This window comes from Bubalus kerabau, chromosome 21 (genome assembly GCF_029407905.1).
Source record: "Bubalus kerabau isolate K-KA32 ecotype Philippines breed swamp buffalo chromosome 21, PCC_UOA_SB_1v2, whole genome shotgun sequence".
Classification (NCBI taxonomy): Eukaryota; Metazoa; Chordata; class Mammalia; order Artiodactyla; family Bovidae; genus Bubalus; species Bubalus kerabau.
In genome coordinates, this window is record NC_073644.1 from 12,760,017 (window position 1) to 12,766,037 (window position 6,021).

Genomic DNA, 6,021 nt, shown 5'->3' on the forward strand with positions numbered 1-6,021 from the left:
ATGGTAAAGAGTCTGCCTATAATGTGGGAGACCCAGGTTCAATCCCTAGTTTGGGAAGCTCTTCTGGAGAAGGAAATGGTAACCCACTTCACTGTTCTTGCCTGGAAAATCCCATGGACAGAGGAGCCTGGTAGGCTTATAACTAATGGGGTCACAAAGAGTCGGACATGACTGAGCAACTTCACTTTTACTTTTCACTTTTTCTCTGAATTTTATCTCTTATTTTTGATCTTGCTAGAGTGGGTTTAACATATTGCTTATTTGTATAGCAGGATCAACACTAGCCAAGAAGATTAAAGGCAGCCTCTCTGTAAATTCACTGATATATTTTGTATATATTAGTATGCCTTCATAGTTTTTACCCATTGCAAAATCTAAAAATTATGTATTGGTTAATACATCTTCCATCCCATTTTGTTTTGTCCACTCCACACATTCAAGCCTAAGCCCTCTTCTCATCTGAAAACACCTGCCCTACCTCCTCCTACAAAATGTCTCAAGGAGATATATGACTTAAAAAAGAAGCACCAAAAAAATAACAAAATGGATTCTGATATACTTTCCTCATCATACTTTCCTCATCATGTCTTCGTCATAATTGTGATCCTTGTACCACTACCACGCAATCTGCTTACTAAACAAAAGCTCTGGACATCAAAATTGAACTCTGCTCTTCCCCAAGCCCTCACACATTCCAGTATCCATTGCAGAAAGTCAGGAAGCTTTGTGATTGAATTCCATATTTATCTGAATCTAATGACTTATTTCTCCCTGCACAGCCACTTTCCACTGCAATCTAACATCTCATTTCTGATCCCTCTCTGCTCCCGTACTTCCGCCTGAACTACTGCAAAGGACCCAGGAGGACTTCTGTCTCCTTTCCATCCAATCTACACAGCCATCCAAGTCATCGATGTGAAATATGAATCGGATGATGTGTCTAGTTTGCTGAAGATTTGCTTATAGCTTATGAAGCTTTGCTTATAGCTTATGAAGCCCTGCTTAACTTGCCCTCCATGTAAATTTTCGAACTCATCCCTTATCTCTCTCACTCATTTGATCATCATCTTCATTTACAGCAAATCAATCCTTGCTGTGTCCATTTCACCATTAAAAAATTTATTTTGTTACATTTTATTATCTATTCTCTGCTTTTGTAAACCTGTTCCTACTCTTTCTGGCACCCTTCTAACACATACCCTTTTATATATTACATTTTGCACTGATTTTACTTTATTTTTTACTTGGGATTAAATTTTTGAGATCTGCTCATATTTATATTACACATATAATAGACACATACATATATAATTTAGGGGCAACTTGGTGTTGGAGAAGACTCTTGAGAGTCCCTTGGACTGCAAGGAGATCCAACCAGTCCATTCTGAAGAAGATCAGCCCTGGGATTTCTTTGGAGGGAATGATGCTGAAGCTGAAACTCCAGTACTTTGGCCACCTCATGCAAAGTGTTGACTCATTGGAAAAGACTCTGATGCTGGGAGGGATTGGGAGCAGGAGCAGAAGGGGATGACAGAGGATGAGATGGCTGGATGGCATCACTGACTTGATGGATGTGAGTGTGAGTGAACTCCGGGAGTTGGTGATGGACAGGGAGGCCTGGCGTGCTGCGATTCATGGGGTCTCAAAGAGTCGGACACAACTGAGCGACTGAACTGAACAGAACTGAATGCAAGTGCTTGGTGAACTGTACTCAGATTTTATATTCAGCACTATTTAAGGACAGTAGGATTCCTTTTAAAATAGTTTCTATTTTATATAATTAGAAATTTGTATAGCCTATGGCTGGAAATCAAAACCAATAAATTCACTGTCACCAAGTTTTATCTACAGAAATTTTAATGCAAGTGAATAATTCTCATTTTGTCTGTCCTCAAATTTGTCAGGGCTTCTGCCATGCCACAAAGTGACTTTCCCTACTGTGAATGCTTCGAGATTACTGTACCAGTTTCCTGGGAAGGCACTGGTCCCACAAAGGAATGACAAGAATGTTGCACCATAGTTCATGTTCTGAATAAAGTTTATCTTCATATATTATCCTCAGGACATATACTTATTGTGCAATTGATTTGTACAATAATAACCTGACCAAAAAAAGAGAACAGGTCCTTTTTGAATGCAAGCAAATAACTATACTGCTATGAAAAGCAGAGTGACTTCCTACAAGAGTTTCCATGGGGTCAGTGAGAAGACAATGTCAATCCAGCAGTGTTTTATTTCAGTTTATATAAGCACCATGTACAAAAATTAGAACTAGATTAGGAAGGATGTGAAAGATTGTCTCATTGCCTCTCAGAATATAGACATATTATATTCTACATAGAATGTAGAATATTGTGCTATAGTAGCACAATAGCAACGATATTCCAAAACAGATAATCAAAATTATATTCTCATTATTATTGTTATTATTTTCATTCATATTATTTATTTTTTGTAAGAATCTGGATTTAAGCAGCTCTCATTATGTCTCCTATTTGGAATGAAAAGAAATTCATGGAAATCCTCAGTCTGTCCCTGCAAGAGTCCTGCCACCATCTACTAGAATGGTGATGTCAGCTCAGACTGAACAGTCTGTGTCCATGAGTCTGTTCCTCGCAGTGAGTGATTACAATGACTTTGTATGGTCTTTGACGCTGGTCTCTGAAATTATCCTTTCTTGCCTGGGAAAAACAAATGCCATGTATTAATAAAAAGATAGATGACTCTAGGTAATGTATTAGAGTTAACTAACACAGTCAGTTGTTCCATTAACAGTTTACTGTTTTCCTTTCAACTATTTGAAAGGAAAATAGTAAAATTGCTGTTTGAATAGGAATAAACTGAAGGTGAGGGAAAAATCAAAGACTGGAAAAAAAATGCCTGAGAAGTTTTGCTGGGAGGGAGGGAAAACAAATCTGAAGGTAACCCCAGGAGGATGAGGGGCTAAGAAAGGGGTTTAGTTGCAGCGTTACTTCTTATTCTTCCCTGAGTTGCAGCAAATTTAATAGCAAGTGAGAAAGAGCTATCTGAAAGGCTTAAACTCTATGAAAGATAAGGGATAAACTTTGGGGTAAGGTTTATGGAAGAGAGAGAGGCAAGTTTCTGAGCAAAGGGATTAGTCTTTGATAGGAAGAAAAACTCCACTACTTTATCAGAGGAAAATAGGTTTCTATATTTGGTTTGAGAAAGTGAGAGCATGCCTGTCTGGACCATCTATTTTCTCTATGCAGTGAGAAGTAAGGTCATTTTCTGTGAAAAATAGATGAGAAGGTTTAGAAATTTGAGGAAGTGGCGCAATGGTAAAGAACCCACCTTCCAATGCAGGAGCCACAAGAGACACAGGTTCAATCCCTGGGCCAGGAAGATCCCCTGGAGGAGCACACTGGAGTGGCAACCCATTCCCAGGATTATTGCCTGGAGAATCCCACGGAGGGAGGAGCCTGAAGGGCTACAATCAATGGGATCACAAAGAGTCAGACACAACTTAGCATTATACCCACACAGTCACACACAGGGAAGGCTTGAAATGGTCTGTATAGAAGCTTAGTGAGTAAACTGAAAAAAATAGATATTAGAAAATCAGAGGCATATACAGGAACTCAAATGAGTTTTCAAATTATGAATTTTCAAATGCATATAGATATTCCAATATGCTCTTCATAGGTAGAACATAAGTTATAAAAATAGGCCTCAAAGTATTTAAATATTTTAAAATCATTTAGAGTAAGGTGTTTCCCCAAAGAGAATAAAATTAGAAATAAATAACACAAGATTTAAAAATAACCTGCAACTTAAAAATTATATATTTTAACTTTAACATATAAATAAAAGAGGAAGTATGATAGAGAGTTTTACAAATAATATAAGTACTAAGAGAAAGGAGGACATCACTAAACATCTTATAATCATTAAAACCTAATAAAAGAAAATGAAGAGCTTTACGGTAACAACTTCAGCAACTTGGAGGAAATGGAAAAAATTACCTTAAATATCCAAACTTTTTAAACTGACACAAAAAGAAATAGAAACTCTGTATCTCTATACCTTCAATAAATCAAATTTCTAGTGAAAATCTTCCTATAGAGAAAATTATAGGCTGCAGTGACTTCACTAGTAAATTATATCGGGTTTTCCAAAGTGTTCATAATGGCTTTTGAATAACATCTTACAGAAAAACCCAGATGAACTTTTTGGACAATCCAATATATAATGTTTAATGAAGACTTAACACCAAGCTTACATAAATGCATTAAAAAATAGTGAACCTGCAAGAACCCTATTTTCAAATAAGGTCACGCTCTGAGGTGCCGTGAGTGAGGACCTCAGCATATCCTCTGAAGTGAAGCGAAGTTGCTCAGTCGTGTCTGACTCTTTGTGACCCCATAGACTGTAACCTACCACAGACTGCAGCCTACAGGCTTCTCCGTTCATGGGATTTTCCAGGCAAGAGTACCAGAGTGGATGGCCATTTCCTTCGTCAGGGGATCTTCTCGACCCAGGGATCGAACCCAGGTCTCTCGCATTGCAGGAATACACTTTACCCTCTGAGCCACCAGGGAAGCCCTATAGAGGGCACAATTCAACCCATGACCGGTATTTACATGGAGTCCACTCTAAAGAAAACGATTACTATATAAAGAATAAAGTATAAAAGTTCACCTTCTTAAAAGAAAGCAGGGAGTACTTAGACAAAAATCTAAGTGGAGACGTAAAATCGCAGCGGCAAACCAGCAGCTCTGGGCAGGCTTATCGGACCTCTCCTGGGCAATCACGCACGTGTGATCAACTGATGCAGCGACTAGGGCTGCATTTTCTAGGATGGCCTCACTCTCACATTTGACACTTGGTCACCACCCAACTTGCTAGCCTGGCTTCTTCCAACAGTAGTAGCGTCCCAGGAGAAAGCAAGTCTTAAAGGGCAAGCACTTTTCAAGTCTTTGCCTGCCTTACATTGGCTGTAATTCTATTGGCCAAAGCAGGCAACAAGGTGGAGGCCAGAATCAACCCAGCTCCGTCCAGTCGCTCAGTCGTGTCCGACTCTTTGCGACCCCATGGACTGCAGCATGCCAGGCTCCCCTGTACATAACCAACTCCCAGAGCTTGCCCAAACTCATGCCCATCAAGTCGGTGATCCCATCCAACCATCTCATCCTCTGTCGTCCCCTTCTCCTCCCGCCTTCAATCGTTCCGAGCAGCAGGGTCTTTGGAATAAATCAGTTCTTCTCATCAATGAGTCTGCTTTGAAACAACTCAAGGAAGCAGATAAAGACATGAAAACCAATTGCAGCCTGCAGCTGACACACCCTCAGTGAAACCCAGTGAATCACACAGGGTGTGAAGACAGGTGACTGGCTTCTTCCCAACAGAATGTCGAAAGGGTGATAGCATGCCACTCCCTTCATTAATTTCATTATACAGCAAAGGTGACGGGGTCACAGCTGTGATTATGTCATAAGAATCTGCCTTATCCAACTGAAGAGGTCTATTTTCCTGTTGCTCTGGAAGCATCAAAACCTACATCAAGGGCCACGGAGCAGGGAACTGTGGATGACCTCCACACCTGAGGCTGGATCCAGTAAGAAGTCAAGACTCTCAGTCAAAAATCCACAAGGAAAGGAATTCTCCAACAAACTGAATGAGCCCGGAGGGAGACCCTCCCTTATGTGGAGACTCTAAATGAGAACAAAGCTGGCTGACACCTTGATTACAGCTCTGTGACCCTAAGCAAACCATGCTCAGACTTCTAATTCATGGAAACTGCAAGATAATGAAAGTGTGTTGCTTTAAGTCACTAGTGAGTGAGTGATTGAGTGAAATTCTCTACCAACTGAGCTATCAGGGGAGCCCTTAAGTCACTAGGCACATGTAAATTGCTACACAGCAACTGAAAACTAATATAGGAACACTACTAAAAAATATCTACCACAGCCAGTTAACAGTGAAAGCCTCTATATCCTGCACCTCTCTTCTGATCTAAAATTTCACCTTCTTTTCTCTTATATGGCTCTTCATAAAAAACCA

General features: G+C 39.9%; 1 long non-coding RNA gene across 1 annotated transcript; it reads right to left on the reverse strand.

Annotated features, from left to right (window-relative positions):
- Window positions 1-2,027: 2,027 nt before the first annotated feature.
- On the reverse strand, window positions 2,028-5,281 carry LOC129635963 (uncharacterized). Its single transcript, XR_008706565.1, has 3 exons — window positions 4,660-5,281; window positions 3,313-3,448; window positions 2,028-2,681 (listed from the first exon to the last, which is right to left on the reverse strand). It is a non-coding gene; the product is annotated as an uncharacterized LOC129635963 (long non-coding RNA).
- Window positions 5,282-6,021: the final 740 nt, after the last annotated feature.